The 24,142-nt window shown below is 40.7% G+C and overlaps 1 protein-coding gene across 4 annotated transcripts in view; it reads left to right on the forward strand.

Moving 5' to 3' along the window:
- The first annotated feature begins 790 nt into the window (after positions 1-790).
- The window catches only part of LOC103282119 (C-type lectin domain family 2 member B), a 106,788-nt gene continuing 83,436 nt past the window's right edge, over positions 791-24,142 (forward strand). The window contains exons 1-2 of one of the 4 annotated variants that reach the window (XM_062969600.1): positions 791-1,281; positions 4,011-4,146. The gene's annotated coding sequence lies outside the window, so the exon portion shown is untranslated. Of the gene's footprint in view, positions 1,282-4,010; positions 4,147-4,183; positions 4,641-24,142 lie in introns of those variants that run through there. The other 3 variants (XM_062969601.1, XM_062969599.1, XM_062969603.1) reach the window with 3 other exon arrangements.

Consider the following 24,142-nt stretch of genomic DNA (forward strand, 5'->3'; position numbering starts at 1 on the left):
AGAGCTAGTTTATTGCATTTCTTTGAAATATGGTAAATATTCAAAAACATTTAACCTACTGATGCCTCGATTAATGAAATTTTATTGGTATCTATTTTTATTTTGAAATTTACCCGTAACTGCTGCATTTCCCACCTTCGGCTTATACTCGAGTCAATAAGTTATCCCAGTTTTTTCTGATAAAATTAGGTGCCTCAGCTTATATTCGGGTCAGCTTATACTCGAGTATATACGGTACTTTGATATTTTTCTCCTTCATCAGCATGTCCGTTTCCTTGGATATTGTGAATCCCCAGCACTTGTTAGCAAGAAGCACTCTTGTTTTGTGTGGTCACATAATTCCTGACTTAAAGTGATAGGAGTTTCAGAAACAGAAAGTGTGTGAGAAAATATCTGGCTGAAGAAGAGCTGCTTGCCTTGATAAAGGAGAAGGGGGGGGGGGGTGGGAAGCCAAGGAAAAACTTGCTTGATCATTTGTGATTGCCCAAGCAAGGGCAAAGAAGCTGTACTTCTTTGCCGGGCTGTGGCGCAGGCTGTTGAGCAACCAGCTGCAGCCAGCTGCAATGAATCACTCTGACCAGGAGGTTATGAGTTCGAGGCCAGCTCGGAGCCCCGTGTTTGTCTTGTCTTTGTTCTATGTTAAGGCATTGAATGTTTGCCTTATATGTGTAATGTGATCCGCCCTGAGTCCCCTTCGGGGTGAGAAGGGTGGAATATAAATACTGTAAATAAATACTTCACCTTCATCTAGAGGTCTTGAGGTGCTGAAGGAAAAGCACATAATCAAATTAAATTATTTTCTTTACATTATTATTTCTTTTTCTTTTCTTTTTCTTCTTTTCCTCCATCCATGTTCATGGCATTGCAAAGAATAAAGGCTTTTGTGAGCAATTTTTTTTTCTCAGACACGGTCTTCTTCTTTAACTGTCATGGCTCAATACTATGGGATGCCGGGAATCTGTAGTTGGCTCACTCTTGGGCAAAGAGTGGTAAAGACCATGTAGAACAACCCTCGTGATTCCACATAGCACTAAGCCATGGCAGTGGATGTGGTATCTGGCGACATTGATTCTAAAGTTCAAGCCTTATCTCTCCAAGCCATTCCCTAACTCCTTCTTGGAGGTACTGATATATGCACCTATTTCCATATCAACTGGGTTGTGGCTGTGGGTGTTGCTTGTTGAAAGGAATGAATACAGCCTGAATAAAAGCCTGTTGCCAGGATTGCTTTTGCTTCCTTGTATGTTCTGGACTGTGAAATGATCCTCCCTGAATGTCCAGGTGAGTACTTTCCTTTTTTCTCCCAGTGTAGGTTTATATTATTTATTGGTACATTTTGCCTCATTTCTTGATAAAGTTGTGCCTGTAAAAGTGCTGCTTTCTGAAGGAGTCTTATCAGGGCTTGATCTCAGCAGCTGTTTTCTCACAGCAACCAAGTTGCTTAAGCAAAGGAAAACGCTGCTTCACTGTCGAACAAACAGTTTCATACCCTTTCATTCCCATGCTGTGGAATTGTGGGAGATATGGTTTGGAAGGGCACCAGCGTTCTGGCAGAGAAGAATAAAGATCTTGTCAAACTACCACTCTCAGGATTCCTTAGCACTGAGCCATAGTAGTTCAGCATCAAACTGCAATAATTCTACAGTGAGCCCCGGTGGCAAAGTGCATTAAAGCGCTGAGCTGCTGAACTTGCAGACCGAAAGGTCCCAGGTTCAAATCCCGGGAGCGGCTTGAGCGCCCGCTGTTAGCTCCAGCTCCTGCCAACCTAGCAGTTCGAAAACATGCAAATATGAGTAGATCAGTAAGTACCACTCCGGCGGGAAGGTAACAGCGCTCCATGCAGTCATGCCAGCGACATGACCTTGGAGGTGTCTACGGACAACGCCGGCTCTTCAGCTTAGAAATGGAGATGAGCACCAACCCCCAGAATCAGACATGACTGGACTTAACGTCAGAGGAAACCTTTACCTTTACCTTAGTCTGCTGAAAGGGGCTTTTGCTCCAGGCGAAACCCACAGAATCACCTCAAGGCCTCACTCCATGTCTCTCTGAGGTGATTTCTCACAACAGAAGGTTTTCTAGTGGCCCAACTTGAATCTGAAGAGACCTTTTCTCTGCATCTGTGGGGACCAAAGAAGAGGAAGCCCTCACCCATCACACACACACAAATGGAGGAAAGCAACATATTGAGGAGATTGCTAAATGAGGAAGAAACGCGAAAGAGATTGGAGTTTGGGTGGGAAGAGATGAAAGGGGCTGCCCTTCTTACGGGAACAAAAAATAATGCAGTTTTCTGTCCAAAAAGGCACAGTGGCAATTCGCCACTGACATGGGAAAGAATTCCATGTAATCTCAGCATCCAGTCAATACACTATCTAATCAATAGTTACTGGATGTGTAGGGTTAGTTGAGTCCAAAGTCTTAGGAATGAGGAAACATTTACAACACTTATCACTCCATTTCAAGTTAGCAGTCATGGGTTTTGCAATTTATAGTAGTTCTCTTTTCTGTTTCTGCTTTCTCTTAGGAAGGGTGTTTGTACATGTACAGTTGTGAAATTGTTGTCAAGTACAACATAAGCAAGTCCTGTAGCCTAGGGAGGAGGTACGCCAAAAAAGAGCTAGAAATCTTTTCTCAGTTTACCTGCGTATATTTGTTATATGTAATTTAATAGTGTTCTGCCTAATCCTATTATTTTAAGCATGTTGTTACCTGTCTCTAGGCAGGTAACAATAAATGAATTATTATTATTATTATTATTATTATTATTATTATTAAGTACACAACAATACACAGAAACAAGATCACTATGCTGGCTGTTGTATTGGATCACATGTCAGACACTTCCCAAGTGTCTAGGACTGTGTGATGTATCGGCAAAAAATGTGTGCAGATCTGAGTAGAGTGGCCGTTTGCAGCTGACATGGTAATTTTGTCAGGACCGATTGCATTTGAGTGCAGGCCAAGGTCTTTAGACACTGCAGCCAATGTGCCAATCACCACTGGGACCACCTTTACTGGCTTGTGCCAGAGTCTTTGGAATTCGAACTTTAAATCCTATTATTATTATTATTCTTTATTATTATTATTTTATTATGACACAGCAAACAAGATAGATATGCTGGATTTCATATCACACAATCACAAGTCGAACACTTCCCAAGTGTCTAGGACTGTGTGATGTATTTTCGGATGATGCGTGCAGATCCCAGTAGGGTGGCCTTTTGCAGTTGGCAGATTGTGATTTTGTCAATGTCTATTGTTTCCAAATGCCGGCTGAGATCTTTTGGCATGGCACCCAATGTGCCCATCACATTATTATTATTATTATTATTATTATTATTATTATTATTATTATTACTATTATTTGAGCTGAGAGTTTTGTGAAATACCAACAGTTTGGTATCAGACAGAACCATTCTCATACACACACACACACACACACACACACTTTAGTAGAAAAGGCTTGGACAAATGTACTTTCCAGCCTAAAGTGTCCGAAGAGGAGAGCCAAATGCTCCATTGCCTCCTAGAGACCATTTTGAGACAAAACAGTTGATCCAGGAGGACTCAAAGCCAACTTTAAAGGCCGAATACAGCACTTTGCCTATCCATGCCCTATAGTTTTATTCCCAGGGAGTCCCCAAAGCAAGTGGCTCCACTCATCATTTGACCTAGTGGTCTCTCCAAAACTTGGGGCAGGGCTTTTGTGAAGCTAATGGATCTTGTCCACTCAAGACCAAACTTCCCTAAATATACTTTGGATTACAACAGGGATAGTTTATAACAATAGATCATTAGGAGACATTTCTGGGAATTACAACTAAACCCAATGGGACCAGGGCAGGAGCAAGAGATGACCTTATTCTTCCTAACCAAAAAGAGCTGCTGATTCAGTGTTGCAAGGCGAGGCTCCAACACCACTGGTGTCTTAATCACTTTGGCTGGAGTGACACAACCATTTCAGAAAATAAGGAACTCTATAAATACTAGCAGTATCTGCCTTCCAGTTTCCTCAAAGGCATTGTTGGGCAGAACCTCCTGCTGCTGAAAATCCTGCCTGCTGCCAGAAAGGGTAATTCACTCACTAAACCTTGGCTCAAGGACACCAAGCAAGTGGATCTCAATACTTTATTGCGAAAACAGGTAAGTTTTATAGTCAGGCAAAAATAAGAGAACTGCAATTTTAAGAGCACTTCCTCTAGCTGGGTAGTATACAATAAGCCTTTCAAACTAGTTTTGCTCTATGTTGTACCACTCTAGTTTACTTTTGTCAAATCTCTGCTGGAATATTTTGTCCAGTTATGGGCACCACAATTCAAAAAGGATATTGACAAGTGTGTTCAGAGATGGGTGACCAATGTAGTAAAAGGTCTGAAAACCTATGAGCTGGTGAAATATTACCAGGAAGCTGGCTATATTTAACCTGGAGAAGAGAAGGCTAAGAGGAAACATGATCATCTTGTTGGGATCTTTGAATCGATGTCATATTGAGGAGGGGACAAGCTTGTGTCCTGCTTCTCTGGAGACTGGGACAGAAAGCAATGGATTAAAACTGCAGGAAAAGAGATCCCATCTAAACATTAGGAAGAACTTCCTGAGGGTAAGAGCTGTTCAGCAATGGAATTGCTTGTGCCTTGGTGAGTAGTAGAGTCTCCTCCTTTGGAGCTTTTTAAACAGAGACTGGATCTGTTGGGAGTTCTTTGCATATCCCTTCAGGGCAGGGGGTTGGACTGGGTGGCCTTCGGGGTTTCTTCCAAATCTAGGATTTTATCTTTAGTTTTGCCTTGATTTTTAAGGATTCCCAGCTTTCTGTGCAAAGGGAATGCACCATGAAGAAAACCTTGGATCTTCCTACAAATAATGAGCAGCATTATAACATTAAATCTTCAGGTGAAGAAGTGGGCACCACAGGCAGTATTTCCTCATTAAAAATTGAGCATTGTTCGGGTGTCCAAACTTTTTAAGCTGAGCGCCAGTTCATGGTCCCTCAGCCTGTTATGGGCCAGGCTATAGTGGGGCCCCTGGTGGCACAGTGCGTTAAAGCGCTGAGCTGCCAAAAGGTCTCAGGTTCAAATCCCGGGAGCAGAATGAGCACCCGCTGTTACCCCCAGTTCCTGCCAACCTAGCAGTTCGAAAACATGCAAATGTGAGTAGATCAATAGGTACCGCTCTGGCGGGAAGTCTAGTCATGTCTGACTCTGGGGGTTGGTGCTCATCTCCATTTCTAAGCCGAAGAGCCGGCATTGTCCATAGACGCCTCCAAGGCCATGTGGCCGGCATGACTGCATGGAGCGCCGTTACCTTCCCGCCGGAGTGGTACCTATTGATCTACTCACATTGGCATGTTTTCGAACCACTAGGTTGGCAGAAGCTGGAGCTAACAGCGGCCGCTTCCGCCGCTCCCGGGGTTTGAACCTGGGACCTTTCTGTCTCCAGCTTAGTGCTTTAACGCACTTCGCCACCTCTCTTCCTTTTCTCCATGAATGCTATAACCATCCCGCCCCCCTCTGCTTGACTTCTTAAGACAACTGTTCTCATTCCAGGCAAGAGCCCATGTGATGTATTGCTAAGACTTTGGAGAATCACAATTCAAGCTCCCTTCTCAAGTGTCATCTGCTCTATTTCTGTCCTATCCTTCCTCAAGTAACATACATAATCCTTCCTATTTTGAACGACCCTATGATGAAGGTTTAGCTATGACTGGAGTAGGAAGAAATAGTCTCCCAATGGCACTGTCCATACTGGTCCCTGAAAGCCTCAAATCCTGGATTCACTAATCCAGTTTCCAAAATACCAAGATTAATTATATTCAAATCCAGTCAGAGACCAAGCCAGTGCTGCTCTCTCTCTATCTTCCTCTATTGTCAAGTGTGGCCCATCATATATTTTAATATACAGTAGTCTCTCACTTATCCAAGCCTTGCTTATCCAAGTTTCTGGATTATTTAAGCCATTTTTGTAGTCAATGTTTTCAATATATCGTGATATTTTGGTGCTAAATTCGTAAATACAGTAATTACAACATAGCATTACTGCGTATTGAACTGCTTTTTCTGTCAAATTTGTTGTAAAACATGATGTTTTGGTGCTTAATTTGTAAAATCACAACCTAATTTGATGTTTAATAGGCTTTTTCTTAGTCCCACCTTATTATTCAAGATATTCACTTTCCAAGCTTCTGCCGGGCTCGTTTAGCTTGGGTAAGTGAGACTCTACTGTACATGTTTTACAACCCATGGTGTCAAGGTAAATCAAATTATGAGGAATGCTGCCATCTCGTGGCCATGTATGTGTATGGTTGGTGCTCTTTAGTTTTTACCTAATATTGGACTCCATATGTTAAATGGGAAGGATGCAGTGGGTTCCTTAGGTGAGAGTGACCATGTTCTACTACAGTTTGTTATATAGCACAAAAGGGTAGTCAAGCATAGCCACACATGCACTCTAGACTTTAAGAAAGCTCCAGGAAGGCTCTTCCTGGCTATTCATCTGCTGGCCAGTTACCATATGCAATGGGATTTGGATGATTGTGCTCTTTTGCATCTTTTAAGATCTTGTTCTATAACAATGATGGGCAACCTTTTGTGCTTGGTATGTCAAAATTCACCAAAAAACAAAAACAAAACCTAGCATGACTTGGGTGGTGTGTCACTTCGAGAAAAAAACCATAATTTCTCAATATGTATAGTTTAAATAACAAAAATGTATAATTGTAATATATAACTGTATTTAATAAATCAAAAACTATTTACTACCATTATTTCCATGTACAACAATCTATGGTATCTCTTGCAGTTTCCATGCTGATTTCTCTCTATTCTAGTTTCAATGTAGTCATGAATAATGAATAATATAATAATAATATAATAGTAATAATATGATAATATACTACAACAATAATAGAATGATATAATGATAATGTAATGTGCATAATTCCCATGGAGTAAACAACAAAACCACTGGACCAAATCACACTGAATTTGGCCACAAAAGACATAGTCATCCAATCAATCTGCATGCGGCAGCATGTCAGCAAAAATGGCTAAGCGTGTCAGTGCTGACATGTGTGTCATAGGTTGGCCATCACTGTTCTATAACAATGTTAAAATGGCTTTGATTTCATATAATGTTTGAAATAGTTTAATAGTATGTTTTTAATCTGTTTGGGTTTAATATTCCTTAAGCCCCACTGAATACTAATAATGAGGAGAAGGCAGGATAGGTCGTGTCTAGTCGTATCTGACTCTGGGGGTTGGTGCTCATCTCCATTTCTAAGCTGAAGAGCCGACATTGTCCATAGATGCCTCCAAGGTCATGTGGCCGGCAAGACTGCATGGAGCGCTGCTACCTTCCCGCCAGAGCTGTACCTATTGATCTACTCACATTTTCATGTTTTCAAACTGCTAGGTTGACAGAAGCTGGGGCTAACAGCGAGAACTCACCCCGTCCCATAGATTCGAACCACTGACCTTTCAGTCAGCAAATTCAGCAGCTCAGCTGTTTAACCCACTGTGCTATCAGGGGCTCCGAAGGCAGGATACAAATTCATAATAGTAATGACCCAGCCTGCTGTAGTGGTTTGAGCCTTGGACTCAGCCATGGAAATCTCACTCGGTGAAATCTCACCTTGAACAATTCACAAAGCTTGCCACAAATACCCTATGATAGGGTTGTTGTATGTTTTCCAGGCTGTATGGCAACCTCTGAGGATGCCTGCCATAGATGTGGGCTAAACGTCAGGAGAGAATACTTCTAGAACATGGCCATACAGCCCAGAAAACATACAACAACCCTGTGATCCCGGCCATGAAAGCCTTTGACAACACCCTATGATAGATTTACTTTAGTGTTGCCATAGCTCAGAAATGACTTGGAGGCTCCTGACAAACAACAACAACACTTTTGAGAATGTTGCTTCTGTCACTAGTATTTATGCACTGGAAGTACAGGCTATAAAATGGCTTTTAATATCATCTGTTTTTGTTCTTTGTTGATAGATATCTTTACCTTTCATGGTCTCCCTCTCCCATAATAACCTTGGGTTACTAGCTGTTGTTGTTGCCATCATCACTGGCATCATCATTGTAGTAGCTGTAAAAGTTTACTGTAAACTGGATCAAATGCTTTAAGAAAAATAGTTCTCCATGTGAATATACTGCAGCACCTCAGTCTGCTTCATCCTTGGAGTCTCTGTTAGGCAGTGGATTTCCTTATTTAGTCTGTTTCTGCCCTCCAGCGGTCTAAATGCATATGACTACCAAAGGGCAACACTCAGCCCTCCACTCCACAGATATTGACTTGGTGGCACAGAATCTTTGGAAATGGGGAATAACTGTGAATCAAAAATGTTATTTTTCTCTGCAAGAATTGCACTAAAGGACCTAGAGCACATGTATTGAACTCAAGGCCTGTGGGCTGAATCCGGCCTGCCATGTCATGTTATGTGGCCCTCCAGATGCTGGACTACAACTCCTGTATTCCTCATCATTAGACATACAGTAGAGTCTCACTTATCCAACATAAACAGGCCAGCAGAATGTTGGATAAACAAATATGTTGGATAATAAGGAGGGATTAAGGAAAAGCCTATTAAACATCAAATTAGGTTGTGATTTTACAAATTAAGCACCAAAACATCATGTTATACAACAAAATTGACAGAAAAAGTAGTTCAATATGCAGTAATGCTAAGTAGTAATTACTCTATTTACGAATTTAGCACCAAAATATCACGATGTATTGAAAATATTGACTACAAAAATGCGTTGGATAATCCAGAATGTTGGATAAGCGAGTTTTGGATAAGTGAGACTCTACTGTAATGACTAAAACTGATAGGAGTTATTTTGGGGGGAGGCTTTCCGCCGGACAACACCGGCTCTTCAACTTAGAAATGGAGATGAGCACCAACCCCCAGAGTCAGACATGACTGGACTTAACTGTGATGTCTCAGGCACCTTTGGCCCCTGACCCTGCAGCCATTGCTGACCAAACTGAAGAGGACTTGGGTTTTTTCCCAAGTGAGCAAGATTCAATTCCTTTCCAGATGCCTCCTGTTGACCTTTCCGTGCCAGAGCCAATTAGTGACGCCCTTGAGAAGGTGCCGGTTCCTCCCGGCTCTTCGGAGGGGTTACTGTTTGATAGAAGGGCTTTTTTGAAAACAGACGGCTCTCAAAGTCAAAGTTTAAGAAGAAGTGCCAGATTAGCAGAGCGAGGTGATTGTGGCTAAACTCAGTTCTCTTGGGAAGAATTAGGGAGGCAGGCACCTGGCATGATGTTTTGGAGGCTCAGTTCTCTTGGGAAGTTTTGGAGAGTTTAACACCTGTTTTGCGGGAGCTATGAACTTCATTAAAAGTTGTGCGCTGAGAATCTTCTGTGTGGTGTCAACTTAACTTTGGATTAAGAAGCATCGTTGCCTCTTGTTCCTGTTTCCCAAGCAGCCTGATGGTGCGCTTACTCTGGAGTAGACCGGGTGATGGTTTACCTTCTTGCCATGTTGGGACTGTGTTTCAGCTCCTGAACTTCCAATTTGCCTTGCTTTGAATCCCTGTTTGGAACATTTATTCTAAAGGACTCTTCTTGATCCTTGCTCTTTTCCCCACTCAAAACTCAGACGGAGTTTGAGTGTGTTTCGGATTTTGGATTTTTGAACTCTAATACCAGACATAAGACTTTATATTATTGGACTAAAATTTATCTTTCCTGGAAGGTCAATTGCTTCTTCTACTTTATTGCTTATTTCCATTTGGAACTTTATTTGCTTTAATAAAGATATTATATTGTTATTGGCTTCTGTGTTGGTTCCCAGGGTTTGCGCCAGTCAGGAGTGTTACATTAACGTCAAGGGAAACCTTTACCTTAAGAGCAACCTGTGTCTTATATTATCCCTAAAACTAAACAGCAATATGTAGTAGAGTGAAGGAGGGGGTGACCTTTTTAAAAACACGAAAATATGTTGCCACCAAAATATAGAGAGAGATCAATGGGGATTTTCAAATATTATCTCTGCTGCCACGTTTTCAGGAGCCTTTCTTTTATTATGTTGTGACTTGGAGAGAGAGTAAGACGTTGAATAAGGTGAAACAATAACTGTTTGTTTATTTGTCACTTGTGGGGCACAAAAAGTTAATGGTTTCAGTAATATATATAGTACAGATGCTTGGTGGTTACAATGTCTTTTGATTATTCTCTTCTGAAGTTGTTACTTATACACTAGTTTTATGTGACTTTGTTCAATATAGTTTCTCAGCCTTTTCCTTCCTAAAAAGGCTTTTGCTATATTTCTCCTAAAACTGACTTCCAAAACCTGTACCTCTTTAACTGGACTCTAAAGCCTGGCTTTAAAACCTTCCTGAACTCCACTAACTGCTCCCAGCTAACTGAAAAAGAATGTTCAGACAGCTCTCTAACTGCCACTTTGGCTCCGCCCATTTCCGGTGGCTCAGCAACTGGTTATTTGCATATAGCCAATCCGGCAGCACCTATGCAAATGGCTGCTTGAAGGCACCTTCCCCAGGCTTGCTACAAATGAGACCCACAAAATGGCTGCCTAACAGCCTGGCCTACAAAATGGCTGCCTACCTCCCTGGCCTACAAAATGGACACACACCAATTCTTCGAGGTGAGCCATTTACCAACTTTCCAGGGTAGGACAGATCCGTTACACAATACAACTAAAATAAATAAGAATCAAGCACACTAAGCTTAGTTCTGTAGGTTTGTTGTTTAAGTTGAATTTGTTTGTTGGGAAAAGGACATAGTTAAGTATAACTCCAGCCAAAAAAATATACGTTTTAGCTTTAGATAACATAGGGGAAGGTGCACACCTCTGTCGTGTTTGTTTTGCTGTCTGTGCCCCTGTTCAGGAGATTTTACCTCACTTTTTGTCCCCGTGATAACTGGATTTTGGGGGGGGGGAAAGCTTGTTGTCTCACTCTATTCCTAACTATGAGTCATTTGTAAATCGGATGTTTGTGGCTCAAGGATTGCCTGTATTGTACTCTGTATTGTAGATCATTTTGTAAAAGTTACTCATGAAATAAAAAGGTAAAAGTTTTCCGCTGACATTAAGGCTAGTTGTGTCCGACTCTGAGGGTAGTTGCTCATCTCCATTTCTAAGCCAAAGAGCCAGTGTTGTCCGTAGACACCTCCAAGGTCATGTGGTTGGCATGACGGCATAGAGTGCCATTACTTTCCTGCCAGAGCGGTACCTATTGATCTACTCACATTTGCATGTTTTCTAACTGCTAAGTCAGCAGAAGCTGGGGCTAACAGCGGGAGCTAATCCGGCTCCCCGGATTCGAACTGTTGGTCAGCAAGTTCAGCAGCTCAGCGATTTAATCCGCTGCACCACCGAGGGCCCTTTTAGTAGAACCTTAACCTTTCCTGAGAGTCGTTACTAGAAAAGGTTTCTAAGCCTAAGAAAGTTTCTGACACAGTGTCACATTCTACACTTATATCAGAGTACTGGCATTCGCCATTGTATTCATTGTTCTTTATCATCGTACTCAGAGTTTTTGATATTTTTAATCCTCAATTGTTAGTCTCTACACTTTTCGAAATAAGATTAAATTTAATGGTGCTGTTTTAAAGTTGGATTATTTGTCCTCCCATGATAGCTGCTTCAAACACATTTATTCTGATTTTAGATATTCATTGTTAGATTGCCTGAAAAATATTCACTGTAACTGTATACCACCGTACAAGATGGAAAAGCATTATACACTAAAGAGTAGGTTTAGTAATAAATAACCACTCTTCTATTTTAATAACATTATTCTAATTTTAATATTTTGATCAGTTATACATCTTTTAAAAATAATTTTATTAAGTTTTTACATATATTGTCGGTTAAAAAAACACAAACAAAAACAGAAAACAAAATAAAAATTAAAGGAAAAGGAAAAGGAAAAAAATTAAAGGGATTAAAAGAAATAGGGAGTAGCAAGTGTGTGATGGGGGGAGCAAGAGGAATAAAGAACAAGAAAAAAAGAAATCAACAAACTTTTTAAAATATATTTTTTATTTTAGGATATACGCATACACAACATTTACAGTTCCCACCACCACCATAAGGATTATTTTCTTTTACATATTAATCCTATTTGAGACAATCCTTCTAGATTTACATACCGTATAACATTTGTATCCTATTTCTTTTTTTTATTATTAATAATTTTTATTAATTTTCTTAAAATACATCCATACATCAATATCTTCAATAGTCTTATATTTCACTCTTAATTCATTGCATCAACTATGTGTGTGTGTGTGTGTGTGTGTATGTATATATGTATGTATGTGTGTGTGTGTGTGTGTGTGTATGTATGTATGTATATATATATATCTTGTATGCTGTTTCTTTGCACCTCTGTGCGCACCTCCCCCCCCCTCCCCCGAGCCATTTCAATTTACATTCTCTTTCCAAAATACCATTTATTCTTGTGGAAGTAATTTCCCATCTACTTCTTTTAAACCCTTCTCAATAAATTTTCCCCAAACCTCGTCAAAGTCATTTTCCTTCCATACCCCTTTCCTAACTCTTAATATACATGTTAACTTATTATTTATTGCTAATTTCCATAGTTCTTTATACCATCTATATATATAAGAGTGATGGAATCACGGCGACCCACAAAACAACAAAACTACAGGCCCCCCAACCTCGAAATTTGACAACACAACCCATCATCCACGCCTCTAGGTTGATACAACGAAAAGAAAAGAAAAATAAAGTCCTAATTAGAGAGAGAGGAATAATTGCTTTTATCCAATTGCTGCCAGTTAGAAGGCTAAGTTTGGTCTTCTTGGCAACCCAATAAAAAATAATAATAAACACTAAAAATTAATACAATAAAATACTATAATAACAGAAAATAACTAAAAATAATACAAGAAAATAATAAAATATAATAAATTCAAATATAACTTACAATAAAATTAATTTAAAAAATTGCAAATAACGTCAAATAAAAATTACACAACAATTTTTAACCAATACCACCACCACTTTGCCATAGCAATGCATGGCCGGGCACAGCTAGTTCTTCTATATTTATGTTTATATTACCTTTCCAGTTCCTTGCTATCAACAACCTTGCGGCAGTTTATTTTCTCATACCAGAGATATGCGTTGCAACGGTCATGTCCCTCTATTGTTAATAATTTTTCTCTATTCAATGCCATTCAATCTTTTATCCACAATAGGCTGCAGGCCTCATAATATGATTTCAAGTCTGGCATTCCTAGGCCTTCTCTCTTCTTCTCATCTATTAAATTTAGGAATTTAATTCTCGCTTTCTTTCCCTGCCAGATAAACTTTGTTAGGTCTTTGTTCCAGTCTCTAAATATTCTCATATTCCTAATTATGGGTAAATTCTGGAAAAGATACAACATTTTTGGGAGTATATTCATTTTTACAACCGATATTCTTCCTAATAGTGATAGGTTCAGATTTTTCCAATTTTCGAGGTCTTTCTTAATTTCTTTCCATTTTCTTTCATAATTGTTACTTAGGAGTTGGGAGTTTTTTATCGTAATAATGTTGCCTAAATAACAGAGTTTATTGGTAACTTGAAGTCCAGAGAGTTCTTTAAGTTTTCCATCTTTTACTTGGTTATATTTTTGTTAGGAGCATTGACTTTTTGTATTTATTTAGAAACCCGATAAGTTGCCAAATTCCTTCTAGTTATAAATCTAGGATGCATCTACATTGTAAAATTAATGCAGTTTGACACTACTTTAACCATCATTTATTATTTATTTATTTACAACATTTCTACCCCGCCCTTCTCACCCGAGGGGACTCAGGGCGGCTTACAACAACCGGCAAAATTCAATGCCAAACAGATCAATAAAACAGCAACACATTTAAAACCATTAACAACTATTCATAAAATACAACACATAAAATACATAAAATACATTAGTCAGCTAAAACATATAGTTACTTAAAACCACTTTTCCACGGAACCATTGCACATAAACCTAAATTCAGACCATGTCAATATATTGCTTATTCATTAAATGCTTGCACACAAAGCCATGTCTTAACGTTCTTCCTGAAGCCCAGGAGAGTTGGGGCCTGCCGGATGTTACTAGGGAGGGAGTTCCACAGCCGGGGAGCCACCACCGAGAAGGCCCTGTCTCTCATTCCCACCAGCCGCGCCTGTGAAGCAGGTGGGACCGAGAGCAGGGCCTCTCCAGACGATCTTAGTGTTCTTGATGGTTCATAGGAGGAGATACGTTCGGACAGGTAAGTTGGACCAGAACCGTTTAGGGCCTTGTAGGTCAAAACCAGCACTAGTAGGTCCTCCACCCCTGCGGAGGTTGGGGGGCGCAGTAAGTCTAAACCTGATCAGGTGATGGTCGGTCCATGGCAACGGAGCAATGGTGACCTCCTCCACACCGCCCCCTTCCTCCCATCCCTGGCAGAAAACCAAGTCAAGTGTGTGCCCTGCCCTGTGGGTGGGACCAGATACCAATGACCTAATGATATGGACTCTTGGGGTTCTTAATTTAATATAGCACCAGCACTTAGAGAAACCTAAAGACCTTGACAAACTAGAACACCCCTGATTTCGCAGCATGGAGCCATGGCAACAAAAGTAGTGTTAAAGCACATTGATTCTACAGTGTAGATGCGCCCCTAGTAACCTGCTCTACTACCTCATAGCATGACACAGTGAATTGTGGCAGCCTTATTTTTCTAAGAGGGGCTGCAACCAGTGTATACCAACCAAATTGGATGAAGAGATGTTTAAGCCAGAAGCGTCACTGTGTGTTGCTAAGTTACAGAACATTTTCATCCAATTGCTCCATCATACTTCTGATTCAGAGACGAGTTGGGATTTCTGTGGATGATGTTGTCCAAATCCATTCATGTCTAACACAGACTCTACAGTTGAAGCAGACTGAGGTGCTGCAGTATAGTCACACTGAGAATTGTTTTTCTCAAAGCATTTGATCCACTTTTGTTTACAGCAACACCTTACAGCTACTACAATGATGATGCAGATTATGATAGCAGCAATGGCAGCTGGTAAGACAAGGTGAAGATGTGGACCTATATTAAGGGAGAGGGGGACAATGAAAGACAACCATATCAATAAAGACCAAATGATATAAAAGCCATTTTACAACATATAATTCCAGTGAATACATGCTAGTGAGGGAAGCAGCGTTCTCAAAAGGGTTGTTGTTTGTCATTTGCCTTTAAGTCATTTCCAAGCTACAGGAACAGAAAAGCAAACCTACCATGGGGTATTCGTGGCAAGCTTTGTGAACTGCTCAAGGTGAGATTTCACCCAGTGAGATTTCCACAGCTGAGCTGGGTCATTACTATTATGAATTTATCCTGCCTTCTCCTCACTATTGGTACTCAGTGCGGTTTAAGGAAAATTAACCCCTAACAGATTTAAAACATTCAAAAACATCAGTGGAAATATATTAAACTATTTCAAAGAGTAATCAAACATTATATAAAATCAAAGCCATTTTATAGAACAGGATCTAAAATGCTGCAAAACAGCATGGCCATCCAAACACCATTGCATACCATAACTGGCCGGCATATAAATAGCCAGGAGAGGCTACCTTGGCCTTTCTGAAGCTTTCTAAAGTCTAGTGCTTGTCTGGCTCTGCTTGACTTTCCATTTTTGCTGTATAACAAACTCTAGCAAGACTTTGTTTATCCTCCACCTTAGACCACAAAAGGTTTTGATGGTGCAGAGCAGCTGGGTCGTAACTCTCACATATAGTGAAGCATATTTACAAGCAACTCCTTGCTTCCAGCTCGCACAAAGAGGACATTCCCTTCCATCCAGCCTACCAGAGTCTTTCTGTTCCACCCCATTCCAAGGTGACATCCATGTTGGGAGCAGGAGGAAGAAATCCTTTTCTCTGGCCTATATTGTCTGTGAATCTTCACTTCAAAATGTGTGTGTATGTGAAAGACTCAGAGATCGAGAGAGGGAGGATTGAGAGAGAGGCAGAAACCCAGTCCCAGAGCATGGCTTGCTGGTACCCTGCTATATCCCAGATATTACCAGAGCTGCCTTGACTTCTTACATCTCTATTTAACTCCCTCTTTATGGCACTGCTTCTGATGAGTGAAATAAAACTTTAAAAATAGGCATCTTGAAGTTTTCCCACTTTTTTCTGATACATTTTTGCAGTTGGGCTCATCAGGGCACATTAACACAGCTTTGATTCTGCCGGATGTGGGCTCTTAAGGGAAGGGCTTTCCAAACTGAACTTCAGCAAAGAGTAGGTTTCTCCCCTCTCCTTTGCGGTACCTACCATTGCTTCCGGAAGGAGATGCCGTGGATCCAGGCCATAGGCTCACGTCAGATGTGGGTGTTACATCCGTAGGAGGAGGATCTGGGAAAGATAATGGAGTGAGAGATGGCTACTAAATATTCAACACAATGCCATGGCTTGTAATACAGAAATATTTCTTGGGCAAGATGTGCTTCATCAGACAAAAGGCCCATAGGGCCCAAGGGAATGAACGTGGGGGTGCTTTAATGCAACCTGGAGGGTCTTTCTCACTGAAAACTATGCCATGCAGCATTTGTGAGGGGAGTTTTGCATAATCTACACCAGAGTAGCATTCCCAAGTGCACAATTTTACCTCCTCCTGCACAGGAATTAGGGCTGGGGGTTACATACTAAGAATACTGCTTATTTTACATTAGACGTTCATCTAAAACAGTGGTTCTCAACTTGTGGGTCCCCAGATGTTTTGGCCTTCTACTCCCAGAAATTCTAACAGCTGGTAAACTGGCTGGGATTTCTAGGAGTTGTAGGCCAAAACAACTAGGGAAACATAGCTAGTGCTCATGGTGACTGTTGTGTTCTGGGAGCTTCAGTTCTAAAGGTAATTTTTCAAGTCTAGGTGATTCTATCTCATGGTGATAGTTAGATTGCATAGGCTTAAGAAGTAGCTTTTTGTGATGACTCATGGGCCATGTAGTCCCGTTCCTAGCGCTGTTGTGACAGATGAAGAGGAAAACTTAGGTTTCCCACCGTTTCAGCCAGAATTGGAGCTTTCTCAGCCAGAATTGGAGCCCTTGCACCTGCAGGAGATTTGTCTTCCAGAAGTTTGTCAAACAAGCCCTGAGCCGAAATCTCCCCCATTTTCTCGCCATGATTATTGTAAACAACAGAGGGGCGCTCAGGAGGCGTCTCGCAGGAGCGCTAGGATCGCTGCAAAGCATTCAGCTGATTAAGCCTGCTTCCCATGGGAAACTTTAGGGAGTCATGCATCTGGACTCAGAGGATAGCTTTCGTTTCTGGTTCCCCAGAGAACTGCTCTTTGGCGGGAAAACGAGACCCTACTTAGGTGTTTTGCCCACGAAGGAATCTTGCGGAGTCAATTCGTCAGCTTCGGGAGTAGGTTGTGTGTGGACTACGCTACTCCCGCATCCAAGTCCTTTGCTCTCGTTTCCAGCCCTGCCTTGCTTCCCAGGACCCTGCCTTGCTTCACGGACCTTGCCTTGCTTCCCGGACTTCGCCACGTAATTACCACGGATCCTGTTTTTGCTCCTTGTTCTTGTTGCCTTGAATTAAGCCTTGTATCCAAGAATCAAGTTATTTCCTTGCCTTGCCTAAGTTTCATGGACTAAAGGACCTTGTCTTCTCCCCTCACTTTGCTTGGCAAAGTGAGTGTTTCGGTTACTGGATTATAACTTTGGACCTTAATATTTCATATTGGACATTGTTTTCCTGGACTATAATTGACCTTTCCCGAAAGGTCTTCTCCTGAACTTTATTCTGCACTTATTTTTATTGACTTTACATATTTCCTTAATAAAGATATTAGATAGATTCTGGCCTCTGTGTATGGTTATTGGTGCTCTGCAGCCTGGGTCGTGACACTTTTGGACACTGGCACACTGAAGTATTTATTCTTCCTAAAGGCACATGGACACAAAATTAATATTTGGTCCTTTGACATGGAAAAATTCAGAGGTTTCACTTTGTTCTATAGGCCCAGACTGTTGTATCAGAGTAGACATTTTATAATGATGCACTCTTTTTCATCGGAGTTTGTCCTTGAGCGACACATGACAGACTCAAGTTACAAACCATCATTGTCTCTATAAATAAATGTGTCTTCCTCTCTATTATAATCTCTATGACCAACTGTATACCAAAGGCATGAAGAAAAGGTTTTACCTAGAGTGATTTTTTTCCAGAACTTACCAAGAATAGTTAGATGCACTTGTACTAAGCACTTTCCAGAACGTTGCACTATAATTCTGTAGATGCCTTCATGTGCCTTGGTTGCATTCGTCACTGTTATGTGTTGGTTCTTCAGAGAAACTCCTCCCTCATTCCCATGTGGATTGAAACGAACAGAAATCAGTCCCCATTCTCCTCTCTGAAGGTCATGTTTGCAGAAGAAGAACACCTTTTTTTCTTTATACTTGACATGGAATGACTCGTTGGAACCTTGATACATGCTGTAATTGTACTCGCTGCAATATTCTTTTGTTCCTGTCAAAGCAAAATGTTAACATGGTGAGACAATGGCATCATTGGTCTTAGGGAGATGCTAGAAGCCAGTGAAGAAGGAGGAGGAGGAGGAGGAGGAGGAGGAGGGGGAGGAGGGGGAGGAGGAGGAGGAAAAGAAGAAGAAGGAGGAGGAGGAGGAGGAGGAGGAGGAGGAAAAGAAGAAGGAGGAGGAGGAGGAGGAGGAGGAGGAGGAGGAGGAAAAGAAGAAGAAGGAGGAGGAGGAGGAGGAGGAGGAGGAAAAGAAGAAGAAGGAGGAGGAGGAGGAGGAGGAGGAGGAGGAAAAGAAGAAGGAGGAGGAGGAGGAGGAGGAGGAGGAGGAGGAAAAGAAGAAGAAGGAGGAGGAGGAGGAGGAGGAGGAGGAGGAAAAGAAGAAGGAGGAGGAGGAGGAGGAGGAGGAGGAGGAGGAGGAGGAAAAGAAGAAGAAGGAGGAGGAGGAGGAGGAGGAGGAGGAAAAGAAGAAGAAGGAGGAGGAGGAGGAGGAGCAACCACCACCATCACCACCACCACCACCAGGCAATTTGTTACCAAAAGTCATTTTGAACAGGCCCCTCCAGTACTGAGGAAGCCGCCCTGCCTTCCAGAGTGTCCTACGCCTGATCCTAAGTGGTGATGTTTCCCTGATGGATTTGGACCAGTCTCTCCGAAGGAGCAGCTACTTCCATAGGCTTCTGCCTGATCACTAAAACTGTCTTTGAAGGGTCTCCCCATAATTAGACCATGCATGGAAAAAAATCAAGGAAAGAGCTTCCTTGTTGGTGGATTGTTAGAGAGATTTGCCCAACATCCTGATTGGCAGGATTTAGTTAAGACCTCCCCCTTCTGGCAGACATTCAGCCCTTAGCACCCATTTATGTCTTTGTTTATATTTATTCTGTGACTGTAGTGTTCTTTCAAATCATTCCCAGCTTCACTAAAAGGGATTTCTTAGCAAGGAATTTCCTAGCAAGATGTATTCCAGGAAGGTTATGTTATGGATCATGTAATTTTAACGTTTATACTATGATGTTTTAATGCTATGTCCTAATGTTTAAATGTTGCTTATGTTTTATGTTTAATTGTTTAACTTATAGTTATGTTTAACTTATAGTTATGTTTTATGTTTAATGGTTTTAACTTATGTTATTGTCTGATACTATGATTGGTTTCCACATGTATGTTTGGCATTGAATTTTGGAATTAATATGTTGTAAACCACTTTGAGTCCCCCCAGGGGTGAGAAAAGCGGTATATAAATACAGTAAATACATAAATAAATAAGGTTTGCAGATATTCAGATCCTCATCTTTTATAGTCCAGGAGCGCATCTATAGTATAGAAATATGCAGTTTGACACTACTTGAACTGTTCAATGTAATGAAATATGGGAGTTGTACTTTTACAAGAGCTTTAGCCTTCTCTGCCAAATGGTTCTGTTGCCTCATCAAACGACACATACCACGTTTTCACAGCATTCTCTGCATTCTTAGTATTACTTGTGCATTTTTTGGTTTTGTGAATCCATTATTCAGTTTATACTTTTCATTTAAATTCAATACTGCCTTGGTAAACCTTTTCCTATTATCCGCAATACAGGCAGTGCCCAAGTTATGAAAAGGATAGGTCCTGTAGGTTTGTTCTTAAGTTGAATTTCTCTGTAAGTTAGGACAGGAACACTTTTAAAATGTAACTCCAGCCATATCTATATCTATATCTATATCCATATCTTTATTCATATCGGTGTGGTGAGTGAATTAGAACCAGACATCCTGAGGAGTGAGGTCGAATGGGCCTTAAGAAGCATTGCTAACAACAAGGCAGCAGGAGACGACGGGATCCCAGCTGAGCTGTTTAAAATCTTGGAAGGTGATGCTGTCAAGGTGATGCATGCCATATGCCAGCGAATATGGAAAACACAAGATTGGCCATCAGATCGGAAAAAATCAATTTATATCCCCATACCAAAAAAGGGAAACGCTAAAGAATGCTCAAACTTCCGTACAGTGGCACTTATTTCCCATGCCAGTAAGGTAATGCTCAAGATCCTACAAGGCAGACTCCAGCAAGACATGGAGCGAGAGTTGCCAGATGTCCAAGCTGGATTTAGAAAAAGCAGAGGAACGAGAGACCAAATTGCCAATATCCGCTGGATAATGGAGGAAGCCAGTGAGTTTCAGAAAAACATCTACTTCTGCTTTATTGACTATTCTAAAGCCTTCGACTGTGTGGATCATAATAAATTATGGCATGTTCTTGGTGGTATGGGGATACCAAGTCACCTTGTCCGTCTCCTGAGAAATCTGTATAAAGACCAAGTAGCCACAGTAAGAACAGACCACGGAACAACAGACTGGTTCAAGATTGGGAAAGGAGTGTGGCAGGGCTGCATACTTTCACCCTCCCTATTCAACTTGTACGCAGAACACATCAGGCGACATGCGGGGCTTGAGGAATCCAAGGCCGGAGTTAAAATTGCAGGAAGAAACAATAACAACCTTAGGTATGCAGATGATACCGCTCTGATGGCCGAAAGCGAGGAGGAGCTGAGGAGCCTTATCACCAAGGTGAAAGAAGAAAGTGCAAAAGCTGGGTTGCAGTTAAATGTCAAGAAAACCAAGATCATGGCAACTACACTGATTGATAACTGGCAAATAGAGGGAGAAAACATGGAGGCAGTGACAGACTTTATATTTCTAGGCGCGAAGATCACTGCAGATGCAGACTGCAGCCAGGAAATCAGAAGACGTTTACTTCTTGGGAGGAGAGCAATGGCCAACCTTGACAAAATAGTGAAGAGCAGAGACATCACACTGGCAACAAAGGTCCGCATAGTCAAAGCGAAGAGTCAGGGGCTATACAACTGAGCAGCATGATCCATATCCATATCCATGGAGCCCCCGGTGGCGTAGTGGGTTAAAGCCTTGTGACTTGAAGGTTGGGTTGCTGACCTGAAGGCTGCCAGGTTCAAATCCAACCCTGGGAGAGTGTGGATGAGCTCCCTCTATCAGCTCCAGCTCCATGCGGGGACATGAGAGAAGCCTCCCACAAGGATGGTAAAAACATCAAAAAACATCCAGGCGTCCCCTGGGCAACGTCCTTGCAGATGGCCAATTCTCTCACTCCAGAAGCAGCTTGCAGTTTCTCAAGTCGCTCCTGACACACACAAAAATTCATATCCATATCCATATCCATATCCATATACATCCATCTATCTATCTATCTATCTATCTATCTATCTATCTATCTATCTATCTATTGCTTTTGGATAGAAAAGGGAAGGGTTCACACTCTTGTGGTGTTTGTTTGTTTTGCTGTCTATGTCCCTGTTCACAAGTTTTCACCTCACCTTCTGTCCCTGTGATAACTGGATTTTTAAAAATTAGCTTGTTGTGGAAACAAGGATTGGTGATAAAGCTTCAGTGGAGACCCCTTTTCCCCATGATAACTCTTCCAGGAATGATTTTCTCTTCAGAGGAATTCTCTTACTTCCTGTGGTATCATCCCCGTTCTTAACTATGAGTTGTTTGTAAGTTGGATGTTTGTAACTCGGGGACTATCTGTATTGAATTTTTAAGGTGGTTGTTTTCAGGATAGGTCATTTTATAAAAATTACACTTGAAATATTTGTTTGCACCCTTTTAGTAGAACTTTAACCTTACTTCATTTCCAAACTTTATTTTTTGAAAGTCGTTATTATTCCAATTCAAAGCAGATAATGTGGGATTTTATTCATCTGTGTGGAAGGCACCTCAGGTCCTTTTTACATTGCCATATAATCCAGATTATCAAAGCAGATGACCCACATTATCTGCTTTGAACTGGACTATATGAGTCTACAATGCCAGATAATTTAGTTCAAAGCAGATAATCTGGTTTGTATTTGGCAGTGTAGAAGGGCCCTCAGTGAAACTTGACGGAGTAGAGGTGGCTAAAAGGCTCTTTTGGCATCCCTACTCCTGTGTTTTAATCTGACCTACATTGCTGATCGGTCCTTTACATTTTAGACTGTATCCTGATGTGGGTTCACTGCCCCACTGAAACAGAAACCCTTTGTTTCCACTGGAAAACCAACTGTGAGACGGAAGTTACAGGAATCCTAACTGGTTGAAATCACATTCAGTGGCTAGTTCTCTCTTAAGAGTATCTCTCCACTTTTCTAACCATATTTCTTTTATCTCTTCTTTCCAGAATACTAAACAACCCAGGGATGCCACCCCTAAGGAAATTCTCATTGCACTGGATTTTATACAAAACTACAAAGCACAGAATGGAAGATGTCCAATCCAGATTTCCGAACTGCTCATCTAGAACTATGGAATCTGGAGTTTCCATATTCTACTCATCGCTGCTTTGCAGAAATCATTGGCAAATGGACTCACTCAGAGCAAAGAAACCAAACCAAAACAAATACACCCAAAAATACTCTAACCTTAAACTTAATGACATCTACAGATCTGATAGAAGGCTGCAGATCAATTTGCAGTGGTTACCCCTGGATGTATGAATTATTTTTGTGGATTAATATACAGAATAATTTCTTGAAGGAGCAACTTCTCCTTGTTTTAACTGACAGGTATGATGATTTCAATTTTGTTTTTGTGGGTGTGTGTTGTTTATATTGTGTCTTACAGCTTCCTCCTGTTGATATATATATATATACCGTATATACTCAAGTATAAGCCGACCCGAATATAAGCCGAGGCACCTAATTTTACGTCAAAAAAACTGGGAAAACATTGGCTCCAGTATAAGCCGAGGGTGGTAAATTTGAGAAATAAAATAGATACCAATAAAATTACATTAATCGAGACATCAGTAGGTTAAATGTTTTTGAATATTTACATCAAGCTCTAATTTAAGATAAGACTGTCTAACTCTGATTAAATCATTATTCTCATCTTCTTCAATGTAAATTTGCTTATATATCCTTTTAATAATAATAGAGTAAAATAATACATGTAATAATAATAAATACAGGAAAATAATACATGTAATAATAGAGTAGAATAATAAATGTAATAATAATAATAAGATCAGAGTGAAATAATAAATGTATTATTATTAATAATAAAAATAGAGTAAAATAAATGTAATAGTAGCAACAATAATAGAGAAAAATAATGAATGTAATAATACCAATAATAATAGAGAAAAATAATAAATGTACCATATATTCTCGAGTATAAGCCGACCCAAATATAAGCCAACCAGGACCCTCACCTGAGTATAAGCCGAGGGGGGCTTTTTCAGTCTTAAATAAAGGGCTGAAAAACTAGGCTTATACATGAGCATATACAGTTATTTTCAAAAGGCCTTTGTGAGGCCTACCCTGTTTCCCCAAAAATAAGACATCCCCTGAGAATAAGACCTAGTAGAGGTTTTGCTGAATTGCTAAATATAAGGCCTCCCCCCAAAATAAGACCTAGCAAAGTTTTTGTTTGGAAGCATGCCCACCAAAGAGAACACAAGAGCATGCAGGATTTGTAAATATACGTACCATAGATTGTTGTACATGCAAATAGTGGTAGTAACAAGAAATTATTGATAGGATTCACAATTTGTCCAGTTATGCTGGTTTGTGATTTTTTTTTTTATTTCGTGTCAAAAGCATTGCATAACAAATACATTTAAAAATGATGAAAAA

The sequence above is a fragment of the Anolis carolinensis genome, chromosome 2 (assembly GCF_035594765.1).
Source record: "Anolis carolinensis isolate JA03-04 chromosome 2, rAnoCar3.1.pri, whole genome shotgun sequence".
In the NCBI taxonomy this organism is placed as follows: domain Eukaryota; kingdom Metazoa; phylum Chordata; class Lepidosauria; order Squamata; family Dactyloidae; genus Anolis; species Anolis carolinensis.